The sequence below is a fragment of the Lynx canadensis genome, chromosome B4 (genome assembly GCF_007474595.2).
Source record: "Lynx canadensis isolate LIC74 chromosome B4, mLynCan4.pri.v2, whole genome shotgun sequence".
NCBI classification, from domain to species: Eukaryota; Metazoa; Chordata; class Mammalia; order Carnivora; family Felidae; genus Lynx; species Lynx canadensis.
This window is the reverse complement of record NC_044309.1, coordinates 111,112,527-111,126,115: the sequence shown is the minus strand read 5'-3', so window position 1 is coordinate 111,126,115 and position 13,589 is coordinate 111,112,527. Positions and strand designations below refer to the sequence as shown.

The 13,589-nt window shown below is 39.7% G+C and overlaps 1 pseudogene; it reads left to right on the top strand.

The window, feature by feature from the left end:
* The first annotated feature begins 572 nt into the window (after nt 1-572).
* On the top strand, nt 573-1,033 carry LOC115519059 (annotated as a pseudogene).
* Nucleotides 1,034-13,589: the final 12,556 nt, after the last annotated feature.

The following is a 13,589-nucleotide window of genomic DNA, read 5'->3' as shown; positions in this document are numbered from 1 at the left end:
AATAATTATAAATTATACAATTATATAAATATAATAATATAATAAATATAAAAGTATTCTATTTTACACCTTTATCTTGGTCCAATAATTCATTTAGGGCCTGAAAACTCTTCAGCTTTCCAAGTGGGACATTAGAATCAGACAATAGTTCACCCTTTCCGGTCTCATAGTCATGACTTCCCATCTTTATGCTTAGAGACCCTTCCCTGAATGTGTAGGTACTGCTTAAGGCCACACTGTTAAAATAGAAGCCCTTAGCCTTTCTTCTTCATCCTGCCATCCTTCTACCCTGTTACTTCTGCTTTGAATTCATTAGTGTTGATTCTCTATACTCTTCTCTGTTCTGGCATGCAAACACCACACCACGTTTCTCCTGTCTGCTTACAAGTGTTGAGTTTTCTTGACCCCAGGGCTCTTTCACCAAGTTGGGAGTACTTCATAAGAAACCACAAGTCAAGTAGGAGTTCAACGATGGGGTAATAATAACTGGTAACTTTTGTGAGAAGGATTACATGAGATGACGCACTCTGTCCCAGCCCCTGCCAGTCACACGCAGGTGGAAGGTTGGGGGCACTCAAGATTCGGCTCCAGCCTTAACCCACCTGCCATGGCTGAGGAAGACATTGCTGCTGGAGGTGTAATGGGCATTAACACTGTTTTACGAGAGGTGCTGAAGACCACCCTCATCCACGATGGCCAAGCACGTGGAATTGATGGCCTACCACGTGGCACTTGCAAAGCTGTCAAAGCCTTAGACAAACATCAAGCCCATCTTTGTGAACGTGCATCCAACTATGATGAGGCTATGTGTCTGTCAAGTTGGCGGAGGCCCTTTGTGCTGAACACCAAAGCAACCTAGTTAAGGTCAATGACATCAAAAAACTAGGGGAACAAGTGTGCCTCCGTCAAACTGACAAAGAGGGAAAACCCTGCAAAGTGGTTGGTTGCAGTCATGTGGTGGTTGATGACTATGGCAAAGAATCTCAGGCCAAGCAAGGATGTCATCAAGGAATACTGCAAATTCAAGAAATGAACAAATAAAAAACTTGGTTCTTGTGCCTCAAACACATAAATAAATAAAAATGAAAATAAATCAATGATGCACACCAAGCAGCAGCCCCTGGGGATACATGGTAAATACAAAATAAACATTAGCTCTGTAGTTCTACAAATAATGAGAAGTATGACCTCCCTCCCCAAGATTATTCGTCGATGGAGGCCAGACAGCAAACTGGTGTGGCAAGCAGTAGGCACTGGGATCACTTAACACCTCCTCTCCATACTTCTGGGAAGGACTGGCTTGGTTGGTGAGTAAGCAAGTTTGGAAAAGAACAACCTTGGACTCAGTGAGCTCATGTTGTTTCGCATCATCAGTGATAACATCTAAAAAACAATACTCACCTCCTACATATCCCCACAAAAACACTTAGGTGTTTCTCACTGACAGATTTCATCTCTCTCTCAGGGTTCTAGATTCTTAAACTTTTAAGGTCAAACTTCTGCTACAGTCCTAAACTCTGCATAGGCAGCCCTATGGAGAGGTAAACAGTGCTATAGTACATGGAGAGAGAGTTTAGCTGGGAAACTACCCTTCTGGCCTTGGTCACCAGTCTTCCCAGAAAAATACCAGATGACTTTGGAAAAATCTATCCTGAATCCCAAGCTTGTAAGACATTTTGTTACATCTCTTTGAATTCTCCATTCCCCTTCAAGGGTATCACTGATCTTATCTTCCCTCTCCCCAAGCCCTAAAATCCTGCAGTGAATTATAATAATAACAATAAATACCACCAATTACACTGTGATAAACTCTTGGCATACACAGTCCCTTTCAGTCCTCATATTAACTCAGTGATGTAGGTACTAACATTGTTCCTATTTTACAGGTGAGCTACTGAGATTCAGGGAAATTGTTTGTCAAATCTCTGGCAAATAGTGGAGCCAGAAACTTAAACCCATCTTTGAGTTCAAAGGTAATACTTTTTAAAAAATGTTTATTTATTTTGATAGAGACAGAGGGAGCATGAGTGGGGTAGGGGCAGAGAGAGAGGGAGAGAAAGAATCCCAAGCAGAGCTTGACGCAGGACCTGATCTCATGATAAAGAGATGAAATTGAAAGTCAGACGCTTAACCAACTGAAAAACCCAGGCGCCCCTCCCCCAAAGGTAGTATTTTTAATCTCTGTGCCTGACACTTCCTGGGACCTTCCTCCACCCTAACATTCATTGTCACCTGGCCAGTTGGGATGATGTTTTTGGCTGTACTCATTTAAGTATATGCTTATGTCTTTTAGTCTATGTTCATATTTAATTCAGTTTAATGCTATGCCGGGCTCTGTAACAGACACAAAGGATTCTGCTTAGTTTTACTTAAAACTTAACCTACTTTACCCAAGTGAGGTGGGTGTCCATTTGGATGGTAAATCCTGGACTTATTTCCTTCTCCACACAAAATCAATGGACATGTTAGCAAACACGGGACAGGAGACATTAATCCCTCGATTCTGTTAACTACCAACTCCCTGAAAAGCCCACCAAAATAACCTGTTGGTCAAGCAAAGCCAAGTTCATTGCTTATTTCAGTAAGGGAGAGTTCCATCTTGATAAAATTTTAGTGTGTCTCAGAAGAAGGACTTCAAGGATGAATATTGATAAGGTTTAGGCAGTCTGCTTTAAGGTGAGATTTAATAAGTTTGTGATATAATAGTCTAAGTTTGGTGAACTCAGCAAGCCTTGGGTTTTGAAGTAACTCTCGATGAGTAAACAACACTTTGATAAGCATTCTGGTTTTCACAGTTGAACAGTCTATTCTTCAGATAAATAAATTTTCAGGATGTTCTTGAAACAAATAGTTTGCAACTTTATCTGCTTGGACAAGAACGTCCCATAATAGGAAGTTATGCTAAGGTAGCCAGTCCTCTTTCATCTAGCTGCAAGCAGCTTTTGCTCGGTTCTTTATGTCTCTTATCTGTAAATAGAGATGATTATAACACTTACCTCATAGAGTTATTATGAGGCTTAATGAATTAATGGAGGCAGAGGGCTTAGAAGGGTGCCTGGCACACAGAAGGTGCTATGTATGTATTTATTATCATCCTTACAACCTAGTACATTTTAATTCGTCTTGCCTTTGCCAGACTGAGGAAGAATTTCAATCTAAATGGATTTTTGAGGATTTTTCTCTAATAAAGTCAGGTTTATAGCAATGGTAGTCATGAAACAGCTCCACATTACTTTGATTTTTAAGTCATTCTGAATAAACTAAATTCCCAAAGTGTACTGTTATCGCCCTAGGTTTTCTCTCTCCCGAATTCCAGATGTGTATCTCCTAGTTTCTCAAAGTCTAACTACTCATATTTTCCACTCTAACAAGACAAAATACAACTGACCCTTGAACCGTGCTGGTTTGAACTGTGTGGTCTACTTACACACAGATTTTTAAAAAATAAATGCTGTACGGTATCGTAAATCTATTTTCTCTTCCTAATGATTATCTTGTTTTTAGCTTACTTTCTTGTAAATGCAGTATATAATACATATCACCCACAAAATATGTGTTCATTACATGTTTATTTTGGTAGGGATTCTGGTCAATAGCAGGCTATTAGTAGTTACATTTGGGGGGAGTCAAAAGTTATACATGGTTTTTCAACTGGGCAGGGGTGTCAGTGCCCCAAGCCCCCATGTTGTTCAAGAGTCAACTGTAATCTATGATTTCTTCTCCATCCTCCAACCTAGGCTACTGTCTCAGGTCTCATTCATTCAGCAAATAATACTTGAATAAATTTGTGTTCCAGGTGCTGTAACCAGTACATAGGATCGAGTAAAATAATGCATATCAAAGCTCTTTGAAAACTGTCAAGCTTTAAGTATTGTATATATATTTTTTAATTTTCTGTATATTATGATGTTTTGACATCTTAAAAACAAAAACAAACACCTTTCTGGCTGGGGATAGCCTGTCCCTTCTGAGGCTAGCCAATTCTTAAATATAGCGAAGTTCTCAGCTAGGAGCATGCCTTTGGTATACAAACTAACCAATCCAGAGCCATATCTGCTTTATGGGGCCCTCCACCCTAGGAGACAATAGTCTTTTGTCTTCATCATCCCAGGGCCAGGTGTCAGGCAACTAGTGACCACCCATACAGTTTACAGCCTGCTGAAGTTATTCAAACATTTTAGCCAACCCTAGACTGTTTATTCTGCCCTGCCTTTCCTTCCCCATGGAAACTCCAAAACGGCTCTAGCCTCAACTTTCCCTTTGCTCCTGTCTTCTGCCACCTGACCAAAACGTGGCCCTTCCCCTGTGACCCTGTGGGGCAAGAGGTGACCATGCTATACTCTAGACCTATTATAATAAACTTTGTTTTCTTGTGCCTTTCCTGTGTTTCCTTTTGTGGCTGTACTTGAGTGACCATTGCATAAAAAATAAAAATAAATAAAATAAAACAAAGAAAAAAACAGGACGCTGCTTTAGCACTCTTGATTGCAAGTGACAGAAACATCAAAAGGCATGAACAAAAGGTAATGTATTAGCTTATGTACCTGAAAAATCTAGGAGTGGTCTTATTTTAGGTATCTTTGGATCTAGGAGATCGAGTAACGACATCAGGGACCCATATCTTTCACCATCTCTTAAGCTACTTCCACACGGCAAACAAAATGGCCACCAGCAGTGCAAGAACAATCTTAGCGGAGAAACCATCTTTCAGAGAGCTCCAAGAGAAAAGTTGGGTAGAATTCTGATTGGCCTAGCTTCGATGATGTCCCTACCCTTGTTGCGACCTGAGGCCAGTGCCGATCTTGATGTAATATTCTGGACAGCCCTGGATCATGGGCCCACTCCTGGAGGAAGAGATTGGGGTAATCAGTCAGAAATACTGAACAGTATTTCTATTTGATCATGTGGAAGAAGGTTGTTTTCCCAGTAGAAGGTTTGCTGGGCAGAGAACCACAACCACATATGACCACAGCAAAGTGTTGCAAACAAATATGAGGCTCTGTAATTAACAGCCAAATATCTGATGTCTCTGTCATAGCCTTTATAGATCTCAACATAAATAAGTACAAGACAGGAAGGAAAAGGAAATACGAAGAGAATTAGAAAAAACGGAATACAAACTAGAGGATAACACAGCATGGTCGAGCAGAGGATTGTCAGGATGAAATAGACCTGAAAATGTTTTCAGTCTGGGGGAGGTAGAGTTGAACACACTGGAGAGAAAGGAAAACTCAATGGAAAAAGGTCAAGGAAGAGAGAATAAACAACATGGGAAGAAGGTTTTAGTCTTGGGGAGTGACATCTCATCTTTTGACAAAGAGGTTTTGATGGGTGTAGATGTACCACCCTTAAAAATAATCAAGTTTTAGGGTGCCTGGGTGGCTCAGTTAAGTGTCTGACTCTTGGTTTCAGCTCAGGTCACGATCTCATGGTTTTGTGGGTTTGAGCCCTGCATCAGGCTCTGGGCTCTCTCGGCCCCCTCCCCCACTCATACTGTCTCTCTCAAAATAAATAAATAAACTTACAAAAAAATGACCAAGTTTTGAATCTTGAAAAAGGTTTATTTTCACCTTGGAACATCTCTTCTATAGCAATTGTCTTGATATTGTTTCACGATTTATTTGCAATGTTTTTTCTTAGGGTTATATGAATTAATGGTGCTTTTTACAATCAATAGTCTCTTCGAGTTGCTGAAATTTGGCTGGTAATTATGCCAGTAATCTGAGCACTTTCATGCTTGGCCACCTCCACGCTCAGTTGTCTGAGCAAATGAAATAGGGGCTGAGATAAGGTAGTTTGCTGATAGGGACAGGGCTGGAACTTGGATTAGGTCAGTACAGTCTTGGCTATGGATTGACTCTTAGCTCACCAGTTACTAGCAGGGTCCTTGGTCAAGTTGCTTAATCTCTCTAAGCTTCTCTAAGCTTCATCTATAAAAGAACAGTACCTAACCTCTGTGTTCGAGGTGAAGATTAAGTGAAATGAATGTATGGAGGAAAAACAAGGAAAAATAACTCAGCGTGTCACCAGCCATAGAATGTGTGAATAAAGGTTAGTTGTTGCTATTGTTGTTCATATTATTTCTGGCTCAGTGAAGTGTGAATGTTTGGAAGAGCTGCTCTGGCAGTGCTGAGAACCCATCTGAAAGGTGAGGCGAGATCCGCAGTGCCACAGTCGGCCCATTGGAGGGAGTTCCTCCAGCAGAATTTGGCTGATCAGGCATGGGTGTGGTGATGGCAGAAATTTCCTCCTGATGTTGGGCTGGGTGAGTGCTACAACATGCCAGTCATGCCGCTGCTGCTGGGCCTCTGCCTTCACTATTCTCTTGCCTGTTCCCCAGAGCCACATGGCTCACCATCCCACTTCACTCACACTCTTCCTCAAATGTCACTTCTACAAGAATGTCCCCCTGACCACCCTACCTCACCCTGCTTGATATTTTCATTAGCCCATTATGGCACCATAATGGAGAAAAAAAATCTGACTTCTATCCTTCTAGGTTCTGTAACAAAAGACAGATTAGCAAGAGAAAAACAAATAGAAGTTTATTAACATGTATATCTCACATATACAGAAGCTCAAGGAAGAGAAACTCAAAGAGCTGGTTTCGAATTTGGGCTTAAACACCATCTTGGACTAAACCAAAGGAATAAAGGTGTGGGGAGGCAAGTTATGGGAAAGTGACCAGAAAAAGTATGGTAAACAAGAGTAGGTTTTGTTACGCCGATTACATAGGTGCTGGCTCCCGGGCTGAGAGTCTCTTCTGATTTGGAATCCAGTAATTTCATCCTTCTCTTCCTAGAGATGGAGACACCCTTACAAATGGAGATGTAGTTTATCAATGCAAATTTCCCTCACAAAAGGGTAACTTCTATTCTGTTTTCAGAGCTTCTGTATCTGCTGTTTTTTGAAGCCATCAGCTCAAAATAATCATTATGCCAAAGAGACATATTTTGGAGCATCTTCTGGTCATCTAAAGTCATATTTCAAGGTGGCGTATTCTGGTATCCTACAGCATCTAACATAGCACATTTTTATTTATGTGTTTATTGCCTGCCTTCCTGGCAAGTAAGGAGGCAGTTACTTAGTTGAGCTCATTGTTCTATCTCTAATGTCTGGTACAGAATGGACACATACATAACTGTTGAAGCAACAAATGAATAAATGAATGAATGAAGGGGGCAATTCAAATAATTATCAGAAGTCTAGTTTGCAATGGAAAGAAATGAAACTAGAAGGCAGCTGACATACACACACTCATCCATTCAAAATTATTGGTTGAACACCTACACTGCTTACTCTGTTCTGGGTGCTGAAGACAGATCAGTGAAGAAAACAGACCAAATTTGCATTCTCCGGGGTTTCTATTCTACTGTGGGAGAGAGAAAATAAGCAAGATCAATAATTAATTATGGCCTGTGTTACAGAGGAAAAATAGAGCAGGGCAAGTGGAATCCAGAATGCAGGGGAAAGAGTGAGCATTTATAATTTTAAATGGAGTAGTCAGGGGAACCTTTACTGAAACAGCACTGTCTGGGCACAGACTAGTTGATCATGGAGTACATCTTGAAGCTATCTGGATGAAACGTTTTTTAGAACAAAGGTACAGCTATGGCAAGGGGCCGAGGTAGTAGCCCAACAGGAGCATACAAGGAATAGCCAGGATGCTGGTGTGACTGCCGAAGAGAAAGACAGGGGAGAACGCCTAGAAAGAAGGAGGGTACAGACATTGCTCAGGACGTTGTCAGCTATTAAGGACTTGGGATGTGATTCCGAGCATCGGAAGACCATTTTAGGTAGTAGAATTTTAGGTAGCAGAACAAGATGTTCACGATTTTGTGTTAGACAAGCTAAGAGATAATTATTTCTATTTTATAACTAAGAGAACTGAAGTTCAGAGTGCAAGATTATTTCTTCAAAATTGCAGAGCAAGTGGCCATACTGGGATCAGAGCCCAAGATAACCTCTATCATGTTCTGAGTCACCATGTGCACTGTCTCCCCAAAGGACTTCTGCAGCATCCCACACCCCAAATGCCAGGAGAGCAACAGTGTATCTCTGCGTGGGACCTGAGGGTCAACAAGAGCTCTGTGCTGCCATCTTTCTTCGTGAGTTTGTCCTTCCAGCCGTAAGAGAGCCACTTCCCTTGCCCACCCCTGTACCCGCTGTGTAGTGTAAATGAATAAGAAGCATGGCACCAAAGTGCTATCAACCCCAGCCCCAAACTCCAGAAGAAACTTTTGTCCTTGAAATGTCAACTCCTACCACTCACACACACTTTGTGAAGGAAACGGCTTCACTCCCAGTCCTGGACTTTTTGTGCCACATTTGGACATTGTGTTCCCAAGTACGGGCGTTTCTGACCCAAGGGCGGTCCATCCACTGGCTTGGCTGTGATGTACTACTATAGCCCCATAAAATTCTGTAACCATGGGAACTAAAAATTCTGAAAGATCTGTTTGATAGTAGTGGGAACAGGAGCAAATGCATAAGCAGAGGACGCTGTGCGTAGAGAGGGAAGTGGAGCAAACAGCCGAGCCCAGCAGATAGGCTGAGACAGTGCTGGTCTAGGCTGGTGTTGCCTCCATTCGCGAGCTGACTGTTCTCTGAGGTAATGCAATGCACTCCTCCAAAGGCGCCCTGCCTTTCTTGAAGTAACTTGAAAACCAATCAAGCCAAAACAAAACAAAACAAAACAATCGAGTCAAGGTAAAACAAGTTCCCAGGTCACTCTTGTGTTCACAAGATACCGCCTTCTGCTCCCCATGGCACAGGTAAGACTCTGTCTCCACCTGCTAGCCCCGTGGCTGTCTACACTGTAGGTACTGGAGAGCCAGACCCCAGGATGGAGTGAAGGCCAGTTCCCCTGACTTAGATCAGATGCTTCCTCCCTTTTCTGACCTGGAACATGATGTCCTCACCATGAAAAACATTTCACCAGCCCTCCTTTTTCTACCAGGTAATTTCCTCTTATTTTTACTATGACTGCTAATCTAGTCTGGAACTAGGGATCCTAGAATAATCTTAGCAAGTAAAAGCTACCATCTGATATTCAACTGAGTCCAATAAACACTAAATGAACATCTATTATGTGCTGGACACTGGGAACAGCTATACATAAGGCAGATAAGATCTCAGGGCCCATTAGGCTACCAAAAATGCACATCAAACTTATAGTCTTTCTTTGAGTCTGGTGGCACAATTCTGTTGGATACAGAGTTTTGCTTTGAGGAACATAGAAAGGTAATCGTTTCTCTTTCTTGTGAGCTTAAGAACTTGAAGTTGGTCATTTGCAGACCCAGAAATCTCTTGGAACATATTGCAGGAAAAGCTGATTAAAACTAAAGCATGTCTCCTTGTCCCATGGACTGAATACTTCCATTAAGGTTTGAATGTCCTCCTTGTTCCTTTAAAAGATGGCATCAGGCCAAGTCATTAACTTTCTGATAGCCTGTCCTTTCCCCCAGCTATCTTGCTCCAGATCTGTACTTAGTGACTCAAGTTGCATGGATACTTTGATGGAAGCTGGGAATGAACAAACATGTAGAGTATTAAATCTGAAAGTACATTGCCTAAACTGTTTCTTATCCAAGATAAATGGAAAAGGAAAATGGAGTAAAATGATGATTTCATGCCTGTGCAATCTTCTGTGTTTCTTCTAGTTTCATTTTTTAAATTAACATACTGTAAAAAAGTACCTTTTCTATATGTATAATTCCATAAATTTTAACACGCCTGTAAATTCAAGCAGCCCACCAGGATCAAGATACAGAACAGTTCTATCACCCCCAAAACTCCCTCGTGTTATCTCTTTGCATTCAATGTCTCCCCCATGCCCTAATCCCTAAAAGATCAGTAATCATTTATCTGTTGTCCATCCCGATGATTTCGTCCTTCAGAGAATTTCACGTCAGTGGGACTATTTAGTACGTAACCTTTTGCGACTGGCTCCTTTCACTCAGCTTAATGCCTTTGAGATTCTTCCAAGCTGTTGCATGATTCGAGAGTAGGTTGCATTATATTGTTGAGTAGGGTTGCGTTATTTAGATATACTACAATTATCTAGTTATAAGTTGAAGGATATTTGGGTTGTCTCCAATTTTGGGTGATTATGACTAGATTCATTGTAAAACAATTATGTACAAAGGGATTTGCTTTTGGGTTTTTTTGGAAACATATTTATTTCTATGGTAAATACTTAGGAGTAGGTTTGCTGGATATGGTGGGTGTAAATATGTTTAGGAACTTCCAAACTTTTTTCCAGATTGCTTGTATCATTTTGCATTCCCACCAGCAAAGTCTGAGAGTTTCAATTGTTCTGTATCCATGCCAGCACTTAGTATTTATTTTAGCCATTCTAATAGATGTGTTACTGTGGTTTTAATATGCATTTCTTTAATTGTTAATGATATTAAACATCTTTTCATGGGCTTATCTGCCACCCATATATCCTCTCTAGTAAAGTATCTATTCAGGTCTTTTGTCCATTTTAAAGTCGGATTGTTTTCTTATTGTTGATATTTGAGGGTTCTTTATGTATTTTGGATAAAAGTTCTTTGTTGGAAATATGATTTGCAAATATTTTCTACCAAATTGTGGCTTGTCTTTTTGTGCTTTTAATATCTTTTGCAGAGCAAAAGTTTTTAATTTTCATAAAGTCCAATGTATTGATTTCTTCCTCTATAGATCATATTTTGGGTGTCGTGTCTGTGTGTTTGTGTGTGTGTGTGTGTGTGTACTCTTTAGACTGTTAAAATGGTGTATCTTATTGACTGATATTCAACATTGAACCAGTCTTGCCTTTGCAGGATAAATTCCACTTAGCATGGTATATTACTGTTTTTATATATTGTTGAATTTGATTTTGTTGAGGATTTTTATATCTATTTTCATGAGGAATATTGGTCTCCAGTATTCTTTTCTTGAACTCTCTTTTTCTTCTTTGTTTTTTTTAATTTTTTAAGTTTATTCATTTTTGAGAGAGAGAGACAGAAACAGAGACAGAGACAGGGTATGAGCAGGGATGGGACAGAGAACGAGGGAAACACAGAATCTGAAACAGGCTTCAGGCTCTGAGCTGTCAGCACAGAGCCCGATGTGGGGCTCAAACCCACGAACTGTGAGATCATGACCTGAGCCAAAGTTGGATGCTTAACTGACTGAGCCACCCAGGTACCCCTTTTTCAATGAGAGTAATGCTGATCTCATAAAATCAATCAGGCAGTATTATTTCCTTTTCTGTTTTCTGGAAGAAATTTTGTGTGATTGGTGTTATTTCTTTAAATGTTTCATAGAATTCACCAGTGAAACTTTCTGCACCTGGCAATTTCCTTTTTGGAAGGATTTTAGTTAGGAATTAAATTCTTTAATAGTTATAGTAGTATTCAGGTTACCTAGTTTTTCTTGCTTGAGTATTAAGGTTTTTTGTTGTTGATCCATGAATTAATCCATTTTTATAAGTTGATAAATTTATATTTGTAGTATTCCCTTATTTATTATCCTTTTAATGTCTTCAGTCTGGTGTTATACCTTTTCATACTTGATAATGTTAAAGTGTGTCTTTTTTTTAGTCTTGCTAGAGGGGTGTGTGTGTGTGTGTGTGTGTGTAAAATATATATAGTCTTTTTAAAGAAACAACTTTGGTTTTCATTGACTTTTCTATTTTTCTCTGTGTTCGATTTTATTGATATGTCATTGCATCTTTATTTTCTTCCTTCTGATTGCCTTGGGTTTATTTTGCTTTTCTTTTCTCTAGTTTCATGAATTGGGCATTTACATGATTCATTTGAAACATTTCTGTTTTTCTAATATAAATATTTACTGCTATAAATTTCCCTGTAAGCACTGTTTTTACTGTACCTCATAAATTTCAATACACGTACTGAACTTTCCAAAATGTACTTAGAATTGATAGTTTACTACTCGATGTGGAATATAAAACATTTTCCATCACATAGATTTCTTTTTCATTCCTGCTTTGTGTTGCTGTCTCATACATTACCCTTATAAACATCAAAACTCCATCAGACAGTATTATAATTTTTGCTTTCAACCACCAAATGTAGTTTAAAATATTCAGTAAAAGAAGATATTTACCATCTCTGTTGCTCTTCTTTCATTCCTGATGTTTTAAGTTTTCCTTCAAGTATCATTCCATTCTGTCTGAAGAACTTTCTGTAGCAGTTACTTTAGAGTGAGCCTGCCATCAGGGAATTCTCTTCGTTTCTCTTCATCTGAAAATGTCCTTCCCACCCCCCCCCTTGATAATTACTGAAGGATATTTTCAGTAGTTATGGAATGTTCTGGTTTGACAGTTCTTTTCTTTCAGCGCTTTAAACATGTTCCACATTTTTCCCCACGAAGAATCATTGAAATCATTATTTCACTGTAAGTCATGTATATCATTTTTCTAGGATTTCCTTTGATAGTTTTTTTTCTTTGTGCTTAGCTTTTAGCAGTTTGATCATCGTGTGTCTGGGAGTGGATTTCTTGAGGGTTATCTTTTGGGTGTTATGCTGAGACTCTTGAGTCCATAAACTTATTTTTCTTGCTAAACTTGGGAAGTTTTCAGCTATTATTTCTTCTAGTATTTTTCTGCACAACACCCTTTTCCATCTCTTTCTGAGACTCTGATGATTCAGATGTTAGGTTCTCTGGTATTGTTCTATAGGCCCCTGAATCTCTTCACTTCTTCAGTGAAAAAAAAAATCATTTTTTCAATCTTTTTGTTGTTGTTCAAACTAGATATTTGGATCTATCTTCAAGTTCACTTTTTTTCTTTGTTAACTTCTTTTGCTATTTGGTCTATCCAGTAAGTTTTCATTTGTAAGCGGTTATGTTTTTTCAGTTCTAGCATTTTCAAATGGTTCTTCTTTATATATTCTATTTCTTGGCAGAGGAGTTCTATCATTCCACTTATATAAGAGTTTGCTTCCTTACTTGGTAGAGCATTTTCATAAGAGCTCCACTAGTGAGTCTTTGATAATTCCAACATCTATGTCGCCTTGGAGTTGGCATCTCTTGATTGTCTCTTCCTGAATGAGTCATGATCCTCTTGGTACTTTCTATGCTTCATACTTTTGGATTGTATTCTAAACATTGTGAATACTACATTATGAGGTTCTGGATAAATCTTACAAAGAATGTCGATATTTTTGTTTTAGCAGACAACTGACACGGATGGGTTTAAGTGGCAAATTCCAACCCGTCGTATGTGTTTTATGATTCCAGTGTCAGTCCAGTTTATAAAGCCTTTGCAGTACTATTCAGATCTGTCTCGTGTATGTGCTACCCAGTATCCAGTCCAGGGTCTGGGCAGTGGTCAAGCCTGTTGCTCAGTTCTCCATGTTCATGCAGTTTGGGGTCAGATCCGTACATGTGCAACCCAGGAGTAAGCTCAAGAGTTCATAAACAACTTGAAGGAGTTGCAATCCCAAACTCTCTTCTCCTTGTGATCTCCTTGGTACCTTCGGGTATTCTGGGGCTCCCCGTTTGGTCTTGTGGCCAGAAAGCTGGGGTTTTGGTAACTCTACTCTGTTGTTCACTTCCTGCAACTGACCCACATCTGAGGCCAACTGATGAGCGAACAC